At 43.7% G+C, this 12,814-nt stretch overlaps 1 long non-coding RNA gene across 1 annotated transcript; it reads left to right on the forward strand.

Annotated features, from left to right (window-relative positions):
* The first annotated feature begins 382 nt into the window (after positions 1-382).
* LOC142127187 (uncharacterized) lies at positions 383-2,483 on the forward strand. The gene is made up of 3 exons (XR_012685338.1): positions 383-460; positions 565-709; positions 2,315-2,483. It is a non-coding gene; the product is annotated as an uncharacterized LOC142127187 (long non-coding RNA).
* Positions 2,484-12,814: the final 10,331 nt, after the last annotated feature.

The following is a 12,814-nucleotide window of genomic DNA, read 5'->3' on the forward strand; positions in this document are numbered from 1 at the left end:
TCATTTTAAATTATTGTTTACATTTTCCTGTGCATTTATGCCATTTTAATTCCAGTATCCAAACAAACCTGAAGCACTACGGAATTTGAAAGCGCTATATAAATAAATGATGATGATGATTGCGACGGAAGGCTTTGTATTTTAGGGTTTCCTAATACTGAGCGTTACAAGCTATGGCTGTAGCAGAGTATTAATGATAAAGTAGGACAGTCTTCCTTTAAGTGCAAGTTGAAAAGAAATTGCTGAATGCTGATCCCTATATATTGTGCAGAGTTCTGTGTACTGTCAGGTAAGAGAGGTCTCTATCTTATCATGATCACAGCAGGCATTAATGACTATGTGTATCCCATATGCATACAGTAAGTATTCTGCACTCTGATAGGATTGTGTCACGTGGTGCTTCCTGTCACTGTGTCAAGTTGCAGAGTCCTCACACCAGGAAGATCTCTCTACATAACATGTACGGGCTCCATTGCTTGCATTTAACAATATACAGCCATCTGATTGCAAAGCATAATAAATCTGCTACAAAACAAACATATTTATTGTCTTCTATCCCTGCAGCGGGGTCTCCTTGTCAGCCATGGGAGGATTCAATGGTCAGAGTGAGCTGTCTGTCTCCCAGTCAGTCCGGATGATGTTTTATGTTTTGCACCCAAATGAAACCTCCTTTAAAACTGTAGAGGAAGTCCCAGATTACGTGGAGAAGGTGAGAAACCTGATATGTTGTAGGATTCTGCAGAGATCAGACACACAGCTCATTAGGAAACATAAATATTGTGCATAATGCAGACAGACTCACAGGATAGAAATGTCACTTTGTTTGTTAAACGTTTGTGTTTGCTATTGCATAAGTATGTACATAATGTGTGTATTTGTGTTGTAATCTAAGCATGTTGGGAGCAAGGGTCCTGGCTCTCTGCAAACAAGAAACATTGTATCAATCGGGTTTAAAATGATCCCATAATCTGTCAGTTTACTTGTAGTGCCCCAAGCCTAGGATTGGTTTCAGGTGTTAGAGAACAAATTTAGGTTTATATACAAATTATTAGATGTTAGGGTTTGTGTTAGTTTAGTTTGTTATAAAGGTAGTCAGGGATCTATACAGGAAGGTCAGTTTCATGTAGTTAAACCTTTAGGAATATTTTAGATTGTTACTATACTTAGTCATGTGTTTGTTAGATTAGATTAGTCCATTAGCTTGAATAAATTCATTAGCTATTATAGGGGCACATTTATCATTAATCGGCAAAAGTGAGAAATAGTTATCAATCCTTAGCGCAAGGATAAGGATTGAACTATTTCTCACATTTATTAAAAAGGGATCACAGAAACAGCAGTTCCAAAAAACTGCTGTTTCTGTGATAGAAAAAATCACACTTACCCCCCTCTTCGGATGCGCTGTCTCGGAATCTCCTCTTCGTTCCTCTTCTTCCTTCAATTGCGCATGTGCACATGCGCACAAAGTCCCCACTCTGTCTCTGCAATTATCATTGCAGAGAGAGCGCGCTGAGTGACAGGGAGGGATCATGTGATCCCTCCACACATGCGCTGTCCAGCTCTGCTCTTCGGAGCAGAGCTGACAGCAGTGGATTTCTTCAATTCTGATAATGTACGCCAGCTGAAGCTGGCGTACATTATCAAGACAAGTTCCCGAAAAAAAATAATTTCGGGACTTGTTAGATTGCGGCCAGGAGCAGTCACCATTCTGTTGAATGGTGACTGCTCGCAAAAACGATCAGGAGTGCAAAGCAGCAGATATCCATGATATCTGCTGCGATGCACCTTTAATAAATTTGCGGAGGGCACATCGGGACTTTAATTCCACGGTAAGTGCACAATAGTGCACTACCGTGATTTGTTAAATATGCCCCTAAGACATTAGTTGAATTTATTTTGGTTGCTGTGTATAGTGTTGTTAGCTTGGTAAGTTAATTTGTATAATATAATATACTTGCCAACTTTTAAATAGTAAAGTCCGGGAGATCCTGGACAGGGGGCGTGGCTGAAGGATGGGAGGGGGCGGGGCATGAACAATCACGTCATTTTGGCCCTGCCCCCACGCTGGGAACGTAAGTTTTGTCACGGAAAGCGGGGCCAAAATGAAACGATTCACCGCAAATTGCGTCTTTTTGGCTAGCGAATTGCAGCATGCGGGAGACTTGCCTGCTCTCCCGGGAGTCCAGGAGACCTAACCGGATTTCAGGAGTCTCCTGGACTTTCCAGGAGAGTTGGCAAGTATGTATAATATAATATAATATAATATAATAAACATATACTATAATATAATTTTGGGTACTTGTTAATTATACAGGTGCCGTTCTGGTCAACGCTTCCCATACAGTCTAATCACATCACACTTTGGCTCAAGCCTACAAGCTGATTTCAAATCTTCCACTTCAAACCTTGGCCCCACTAAACCTGATCTCGCCGCTGTTTGCTTGTCTGCCCTGACCCTCCCCCCGAATCCGTTGCAACCCGTCTGTTACCCCAGAACATCTACCTGTCTGTCTGTGCGGACCCAACGTGTGACACACTGTACAGGCGGAGCTGACCAGAATCCGCCCATATAGTAACCTAGTATTGATTGTTTCAATAAATAACATTTTGTGTTAGTTTTCCAGTAGTCTATTGTGTAATACTTTAGAAAATGTTACGTGCAGACTGACTCCACTGACAACAGATCGCTGATAGTGTCAGTTCGGATGACTTAGAGGGACAAAAACACCACCGTCCCTGCCAAATACCAGCCGACAGTAATGTACAGAGAGCCCCAGACCCAGATGGTGTTATACCAGCCAAAACGTCAAATCCTGTGTGGGCACCTCCAGATGGAAACTGTTATTCTATCATTTAGGACTGTACCAGAACATGTCACCAATTTTACAATAAACCAGCTTTAATTATATATTAAGCAGCAGGTTTTCCTTCATGCACTTATGGAATAAACTAATTTAAAATTGTTGCAATTTATTTCCTAAAAACCTTCAGTTTCATTCTGCAGCCATGAAGACACCACAACTATCTGTGGAAGGAAATGAGTATTAACAGTGAGCATTGTGGTTGTGTAGTCCCATCCTTTGTATATTATTATTATTATTATTAATATTTATTTATAAGGCGCCACAAGGCATCCGCAGCGCCGTACAGAGACAAACAAAATTACAATACAATGGGAGACAGCACAGTACAGTAAATACAGCAACTCAGTACGCTCAATGCACAGCTAGAGAGGGCGGGGAAGGGGGAGGGAGGATCCGCAAACGAGGGGGCCCAAGAAGGAGGGCGCGGAAGACAGGGAGACCCCCAGGGGGGAGGAGGGAGCGAAAGTGGATGTGGGGTGGAGGACCTTTGAGGAGGAGGGCTAAGTAGCTGGAGAGCAGAGTTAGAAGTGGTGGAAACAGGAGGAGAGATGGCCCTGCTCAGAGGAGCGTACAATCTAAGGGGAGGGGTGGACAGACAGAGAGACGCAGGGGAGAGAGGGAGAGTAGGGGGACAGAGGCAGAAGATAAGGTAGGAAGTTAAGTGGGAGACAGAAAGGCTTTAAGAAAAAGGTGGGTTTTTAGGGCCCGTTTGAAACTGGACAGATTAGGGGAAGTTCTGATGGAGGGAGGGAGCTTGTTCCAGTGGAGGGGGGCAGCGCGGGCGAAGGCTTGGATACGCGCGTGGGAGGAGGTTATAAGGGGGGAAGAGAGGCGACGGTCAGAGGCAGAACGGAGAGGGCGGGATGGAGCATGAATAGAGAGGAGGGTGGAGATGTAGGGCGCAGTGGAGTTGGCGAGGGCCTTGTAGGTGAGTGTGAGGAGCTTAAAGAGGATTCTGAAGGGGAATGGGAGCCAGTGAAGGGCTAGGTAGAGGGGGGAGACAAAAGAGGAGCGGCGAGAGAGGAAAATAAGCCTTGCGGAAGCGTTAAGGACTGAACGAAGGGGATCAAGATGAGAGTGGGGGAGGCCAGTGAGGAGGAGGTTGCAGTAGTCCAGGCGGGAGATAATCAGAGAGTGGATAAGGCATTTGGTGGCATCTTGGGAGAGAGATATATCTGCAAGATATATCTGTATATCTGCAATAATATCCTGATCCAGGTATCATTACTATTATCCTTGAATTATATAGTGCCAATATGTTATGTGGTGCTTTATAGAGAATGTTTCATAATTCACCTCAGTCCCCGTCTCACTTGAGTTTACAGTCTAAATTATTTAATCCAACCAATTCATCTACTAGTATATTTTGTGGAGTGTGGGAGGAAACTGGAGCACCTGAAAGAATCCCACACGAACACAGGGTGAGCATACAATCTCCACACAGGAAGTGTCCTGGTCGATGTGGTAATGCTGACCACTGTGCCACAGTGCTCTCCTGTTTCAGACTGTTTTGTATTTTATTGGTAGTCCCCTGTGTCTGCCAAGAGGTCACCTGACTATGACAGATTGCACATATTACACCCCCTCCTATCTCACCTATGTAAACGATTTTCTGCAGTCCAGGGGGCACATTTATCATTTAACGTTGAAATAGAGAAATGGTTATCAATCCTTATCGGACGGATAAGTATTGATTCATTTCTCAAATTTATCAAAACCGGAGTACAGAAACAGCAGTCCCGATAATCTGCTGTTTCTGTGAAAAAAAAATCATACTTACCTGCCTCTTCGGAAGCGCTGTCTTCGGGTCTTCTCCTTACTCTTCAATTGCACATGTCCAGTTCCAAGAACTAGACATGCGCACACAGATCCCCTCTCTGTCTCTGCAACAATAGTTGCAGAGAGAGAGCTGTGAGTGACAGGGAGGGATCATGTGATCCCTCCACACATGCGCTGTCCAGCTCTGCTCTCCGGAGCAGAGCTGACAGCATTAGATTTCCTCATGTATGCCAGCTTCAGCTGAGAGAGCCCAATATGACATAGAATTACATATATTGTATGACAGTTCCACGGGATACAGTCGTTTTTATGATGCCAATAACCACCAGTGAAATCTCTGTGGATGCCAAACTGATATGGGGACAAAAATCAAAATAGTATTATAGGGGAAATTAGAATAATGTGATCAGTGATTGTTTAATCACTTTTCTATTTAAATGTCTCTGTGCTGTTGACACCCAGTTTATGGCACATCAAGGAAACACAGAAGGGGTGTTCACCGAAGCCTGCTGGGTAAAGATTAAGGGCCTGTTTAAGAATTATCGGCTTTTTGCCCCGTTAAGCATCATCATTGCAATGATGACAGATGACTTTTCGGGGTAATTTACTATAGAAGTCAGTCGGGACAGAGCATCGAATAGGAGGCTGTTCCTGCAATTACTTTTTTCTTATGAAGCAGCATGAAAGCTAAGGAAGTGCAGATGCCATTTGCATAAAACAGCACAAGGGAGAACGCCAACGCTGAAGGGATCTACTGATCCGTCTCTTCCAATGCTCTCCCCATAGGATTGAATGGCTAATGCTATCTTCAGATTGTTAATATGGAGCGCTACGCTCCGTCTCACATCTTGCTAGGGGTGTCCCCTGTGATCTAGTGAAGACAGGAAGTGGGGCAGCGTCCAGCCGTCCACATCACTCTACTGAGCATGCCCAGACCGGAAGATCGGCTCTCAGCAGGTTCTTCTAGTGACAGTTGAACTGAAAAGTCGTCATAACTGGAGCTGCATCCTTTGTGTGTTAAACTTACTTATACATAGATAAATAAAGTGACCAGAGGCATAAAAGTATATATGTGCAAACTGTTCTCTGACATTGCCCACAATATAACCTTACCATCTGCATATATTAATGTACTATCATAGTGTTAAGTACATTAACTGGATAAGCTTGTCATACTGCCTGTCTGTTACAGTCAGTAGCAACTGTATATATATATATATATATATATATATATCATCTGTTACAACAAGTTCCAGATGACGTTAGCCATTGGGGTCAAGCGAGTTAGGAGGTACAGTAGAGCGGAGGCTCCTGTGGTGCTGTAGCAACCGGTTTGTTGGCTAACAGCTCTGGTGAGTAGCGTACAAAGTACTGTATTACTGTATTCTGTCTGTGCGACAAGTATTGTCTGTATTACCGTAACTTTGGGTGTGCTACATAATTGTGTCCAGGGGCAAGACGTCAGGCCTCCATTAAAGGTAGGCTCTTGTTCCCTGTGTTTTCCTGTATTAACCCGTGCTGTGGGGACAAGTGTAGTTACCAGCTTACACATAGTCAAGGGAAGAACATACATAGTTTTCCCGTCCCTTAGGTCCCTGGGGTCACACTGGTTTCCAGAGGGGGTGACTGAGTGAGTCAGTGGCAGTGCAGCACAGCTCAACGCAGTTCCAGGGGGCGTCCTGTGGTTCAGGTTGAGTGTCCCAGTCCTCAGTTCCGTGCAGGTTCCCTGACGGTTACGGAGTGGGATACGTGTTCGATATCTGGGTGCAGGCAGTCGGGCGGTTCAGTTTCGATCAGCTGTTCCGGGCGGCAGTCTGTACGCAGGTTAGTGTGCTGTTCCATTGAGCCTCAGTCGGGACTGGTGCAGCCGGTCCTTAGGATCCGTGGGTGACCTCATAGCAAGAAGGCAGCTTCTTGGTACGGCCTGGGTGAGGGGGTTAGGAACCGCCCTCCGGTTTAGTCCATGAACACCGGCTGGTGTTCCCTGTAGTGTGTAGTGAGCAGTTCCGTTAGTGCACCACACCTAGGTAGTCATAGTTGTTTGACTTAGTTGCGTTGCCGACCATTAGAGCGTTGTTAGTGTTAGGTCGCTGTTGTAGTTAGTTTTGTTTTGTGTGGGCCCATATTAGTCTCCCTGAGAGTGCAGAGGGAGGCTGTGTGTTCCTTGTCATCCGCAGGTGTCGGGGAGGTGCAGGAGAACCGGATTGGAAGTGGGAGTGTCCCGGTGAGTATCACGCTAGATTCCCCCTTTCGGTTAGGCCCTCACCGGGTGGTGTGCGACGTTATTGAGGCGGGACTAGTCCTGGTCTCAAGTGCCTGTAGTCCCCCCTGCCTTGGCAAGAACAAAGTGAGGAGGCGTCAAGGGAGCTTGGACTGAGAGTGTCCTTGTTCATTGCCGTATTCTCGGACAGCCCTTACCTGGTAGGCACGGCCATAATCTCTGTCTCTTTCTTAGAGGGACGTGGTTGGAGGTGACAAGGGTTGCGGCTGCGGATCTGCTGGGATCGGGTCGCAGCTGGGATATCGGAGGTGGACTGGAGGTGACCATCGTTTACAAGGTAAGTTCTTTTGTGTTGCGTCTGTCCTGTTCCCCGCAGGCGCTACAGGCCCTCCCACCCACCCTTATGTAAGATATTGAAAAGGACATGTACAGAAAGCAAGCACTCCAGCGACAAGGAGTGCCACTTTTGTGGCTGAAGTGCTTGGCTTGTTTGAGCCCCCACAAAACAAACTTAGCTGCCTTAAGTCCAACATGGCTGTCAATGAACTCTACATTATTAAACCATGTCTGCTCGTGCTGCATCTTTAATCTTCTCTTCTCTGGATACTCCCCTCTGATCCCTGAAGAACTGCCAAACTTATGTAGACACAGGATTGGATATTAAAACTAGAGTGGCATTAGATTTGCTTCAGACAGACTGCTACACGGAACATGTGGGCAGCATAGAATCCATCATCTTGGAATACGCTGCATTGAACAGAGATTTCAACCAATATATAGACACAGTTGAGGAGACCGTACTTAAGTTAAACCGTGACCCACTGGATGAGATCCCGGATATAAGAGAGCTTGTACTCAAGAGATACACTGCGCTTCAGAAGAATAATACAGAGGAGGTCCTGAGGCAGGATAATAAATATGTCCAGTTGAAAATACAGCTAAGAGACCTGAGAAAACAAATGGGTGTGGCACGTGCACCTGTAGACAAAGCTTTGGAAAATGAAGACAAGGAGATCGCCATCACCCAGAGTACTCCTGTAACATAGTTGGAGATGGTGAACCCAGTAAAAAACAAAGTGTGTGGTCAGACGTATGAGAGACAAGCAATTGAAAGGATTGAAAGCAAACTTCAGAAGGGTAAATCCGCCAGTTGTCCAAAAATCGGCTTAATTACTCTGACATGTGTATATCAGATCTTGTTCCAGACAATGCACTAAAAAAAAGCCATTGACATTCACTGCAAAAAAAAATAAAGCTGAGCTTTGAATGGGCCCCAATCCCCAAAAAATTCAAGTATAGCAAGATACCTTTGACGTAAAGTGCAGATTACAAATACTTTGTGCAATACTGATGAAACAGCAGCAAAGTGAAAGGTTTGAGTACTACATTTACACGTCTATTTAGACATTCATGCTTACATTATTTCTGCAACCAACGTTGTTCTTTGTTACTAACACATCTAGGTAACATTGGCAGACAGCAGTAGCAGAAAGGAAAAGTGGTGCAAGATGGGATTGTCTGGGTCAGTTGGAAGCAAAAAGAAGACATAGCTTTTAAACCTAGGATCAAGCACAGTCGCCAAAATGTAGTGATCCTATTTCAAGATTTTGATGACTCTTGGCGATGTGAATAAAGTACTTGATCTACAAGTCCAACACACTTAGCAGAATTCCTTTGTTTCATCTCCTCCTTCAGTTTCTCAAGCTGCTTTTCCAAAAGTCTAAGTAAGGGAATCACTTGGCTCAAGCTAGCAGTGTCTGAACTCACTTCACAGGTGACTACTTCGAATGGTTTCAGCACCTTGCACAACATGTAAAGTATTCTCCACTGCGCTTGAGTAAAATACATCCCCCCCACCTTTCCCAATGTCATGGCTTGTGGAGTAAGCGTGGATGGCTTTTCGCTCTTCCTCCATCCTCAGAAGCATATACAGATTGGAATTCCACCATATTGCCACCTCTTGCTTCCGATGGTGGCAGGGCAAATGAAATTGCTCTTGTAGCTGCTGCAATCTCTGACAACATGCTGTTGCCGCATGCCGGAAATGTCTAGATATTTTACAGGCCACAGACAGCATCTCCTGCACGTCCCTGTAATTTTTTAAAAAGCTCTGCACCACCAAGTTTATTGTGTGAGCAAAACAGGGAATGTGATGGAATTCACCCAGTTGTAATGCTCTCACAATATTATTGGCATTATCAGAAATGACATATCCTGTGGAGAGTCCAAGTGGGATAAGCCATGTTGCAAAGACATCTCTTAGTTTTTGTAACAGATTGTCAGCTGTATGCCTCTTAGTGAAGCCATTGATACACAGAATAGCCTGCCTCTGACAAATGTGATGTACTTGGGTACATGCTGCTGCTGTTCCTGCTGGTGAATGCGAATCACCAACCCTGTGGGCTGTCACAGTCATATAATCTTTAGTTTTCAGAGTTCCGCTTGTCCACATATCTGTGGTTAAGTGTACAGTGAGTAGAATGGTATTTTGTAGCCCAATAATTACATTTTTATGAACATACTGGTAGAGGTGAGAAATAGCTTTTCTAGTAAAATGGTGACGTGATGGAATTTGATAACGGGGACACAAGACCTCAATTAACTGTCTAAAACCAACTGCATTAATAGTGGATATTAGACACAGATCTAATACTAGCATGGTCGCCATGGCGTCTGTGATCCGCTTTGTGACTGAGTGACAGCTTTCATACTTGCTTCCTCTTACAAAGGATTGTTTAACAGTCAATTGTTGTAAACTACTAGTAGTCTGTTTCTTGGTCTGCTGCTAGGATACAGATCAACCCCCTGCAGCAGCAGCAGCAGTGGTACTAACACACAAGAATTCAGGATAGTGGAGGAGTCATCTAGCCTTACCAACTTTCGATGCAGGACTAACTCCAATCGCTACTGAGGATATTGATGAGAAAGGTGTTGTGGGTGTAGATTGCAGGTACCAGGATCAAGGTGAGAGAAGGGACCTAGCTGATGCTAGACTGCTTGTTGTTATTTTTTTAGCATAAGTTTCAGATTTTCCCAACAGCTTGCCATGAACTCACTTCAAATGGCATAACCTGGATGAGGTTCCTAGATGCTTTAGGTCCCTACCTCTATTGGCTGTAGCTTTACAAACGCTACAAATAGCTAGACAACTGTTGTCAGGATTTGGGTAAACATAATTCCACACATAAGAGGTGGATTTGCTTCCACTGGTGCAGGACTTACACAAACAACATCATCCTCTTTAAACATCCTCATTAGCGCTGTCGTCAGCTACACAAATATCTCCCTCATCCTGTTGCAATTCCAAAGTAGCATCCTCAATTTGTGTATCACCAGCTACACTTGAGCTGCTCATTCACACATCTGCAGAAATGCTGAAAGGAGGCTTCTTTATGGGTACAGTATCAGAAAGGTCAGGCTTACACATAGCACTCGTGGATACAATCTTCTCAGGGATTTGTGTCATTTCTAAACCTGAACATACAGTTTCTTCTAATGGCTAACTGTTTGCTTCCAGCTCGGCTTTTACACGTAAAAGTATTTGGGCACCACTTTTTGAGTCAAGAAGATCTTGCTTGTTTATGACTGACCTTACCTCAGTAACAGTTGCAGAACTAGCACTCATAGAGAAAGACGAAGGCCTCATTCTTTCCTTGTCATTGCCTGTGTAGAATGGCATGTTGGCATTTTTATTTTTTTCTGCAGTTAACTTGGTTTACATGTCTTTTTTTCCTTTACCAAAGTAAAGGTGTTTTTTTACTTTTTTGTTTCCCTGACTTAAAACACTATGCACTTTATCATAGGCTTTAGCAGATGACGTAGAGGATTTAATGTGGTAATATGCGTACCAGATAAAAGCTTGATAAGTCAGCAATAGGTCCTCAAAGCGTTTCATCTCATTAGAGACTTCCTCAGGAGGGTAATAAAGTATTTGCAGCACTCATGCTGCTTTAAATAGTGCGTCAACAAACAAAACATATATATATATATATATATATATATATATAATATTTCTTGTTACAAAGAGAATTATACTTTCATTCATCAAACAGACATAGGTGCACCACATGAGTGTAATTAGTTTATTATTAATTAATGTGTGGGAAGAGACTACAAGACTGTTTGTTTGTTGTGGGGACGACTGCAGCCAATTAGTTGGCCAGTGACAAGACAGAAGATGTATGTCTAGACAGAGACAGGGTTGCATGGATTTTGAATGGCTACAGGTGTAATTATATGCTAAACAAACTGCAGACCTTACCATCCTGATAGTGCAATTGGACACTTGAATCGGCTATCCTGGAGTGAAGTTTGGCCCTTCCTTCAGGGTCAGTCATGTAACTGCAATGCGCTTGCTTATGTTTTGTCTTTGAGTTTCACTGAAGCTTGGATAGAAAGGTGTTGCATATCATAATTAATCCATCATTTGACCACAGATCCTGATTTACAGTTAATAGAATACAGAGTATTTCAGGCAAGGACAAACTTTCCACACCATTGCCCCAAATAGTGTCTTTTTGTTTGCCGTCTATGTATAATTCATCATAATCTATTATTCATTTTTGGGAAATAAACACTGTACTGTACTGCAGTGAGTGCACCGTGTGACCATTTTTTTTCTTCTCAATTTAACTTACATGTAGATGATGAATGTCACAGAAAACCACACCAGAACAAAATAAAGCCAGGACAGCTGTGTATAACTCAAATTTAGAGATGCTCAAATCATTCAAGCCAATTAGAAATTCTATGCGAACCGCCTGGCTGACAAACTTTTTGGAACATTTATTGAAAATATTGATTTCTTTTTTCTTTGACCCTCATGGCATATATTTTCTATATGCTAAACTGTTAATGGAATTTTAAATGATCATTTTTATATTTATTCTCTAGGTTTTACACGCCCAGTGCATTTCATAACAGCAATATAAAGATCATGGGCCTGATTCATTAAGGATCTTAAATGAAGAGGTATCTTATTTCAGTCTCCTGGACAAAACCATTTTACAATGCAAGGGGTGCAAACTAGTTTTCTGTTTTGCACATAAGTTAAATACTGACAGTTTTTTCATGTAGCACACAATACTTAATAGCTTATTTGTACATTGAAATTTAAAGTTGATATTTGTGAGAGAAAAGTATGTCACAACACACTAGGAAGAATGAACTTATACCTGCTAGTGTCATGAGCCGCTCTAATTCAGACAGCTCAATACCTTGCCAACATACCTGAGTCTCGAGCCGCCATACTGCTGCGGCATCCTGCCCGGCTCCTTCCATCAAGACGGTTGCTAGGCAATTGGGACACCGATGTTCTCTACCTGTCCTGCCTTTACCTGTTCTGAACCATCTAGCTTCTAGTAGCTGTGATGCTCATCTGTATTGCTGTCATGAGACTGCTGTCACCCACTGTGGTGTTAGGGGGCTTGCATCAGATCCTGTTCTGTGATTGGTCCTCTTTAGTTTAATAGGCAGAGAAGGCATAGGCAAACCGAGGGGGGTTTCTAGTGCCTGGAAACCCCCATACAAGCCTGGAGCACTGTATAATTGAGGTGGCTGGACCCTGCCCCCGGTTCACACAGCTCTGCTCGAAAAAGGGAGACCTAACAGTAGTGCACGCAGCATTGCCCATGTATATTATGGGGATAGGAAGAGTTGGAGAGCAGCCAAGCACTCTCTAAAGTTATAGCCACACCCACATGCACGCTGATCACGTCCACTGGCGGCGTGGTGTGGAAACCCCTCTCTACAAATCCTGCGTTTGCCCCTGGAAGGCTTAGTGTCCCTTCGGGTATAGTGCTTTTGCCCTGCAATTGCTGAACCTGCTTCTTCTCTGTGAACCTCTGACTTATTACCTGATTTTGACCCATTGGCTTGTTATCTGGACCTTGCTTGTTTGCTGATTATCCCTGACCTCTTGGCTGGTTCTCCTGAACTACTCCTGCCTGCT

The sequence above is a fragment of the Mixophyes fleayi genome, unplaced genomic scaffold (genome assembly GCF_038048845.1).
Source record: "Mixophyes fleayi isolate aMixFle1 unplaced genomic scaffold, aMixFle1.hap1 Scaffold_29, whole genome shotgun sequence".
Lineage (NCBI taxonomy): Eukaryota > Metazoa > Chordata > Amphibia > Anura > Limnodynastidae > Mixophyes > Mixophyes fleayi.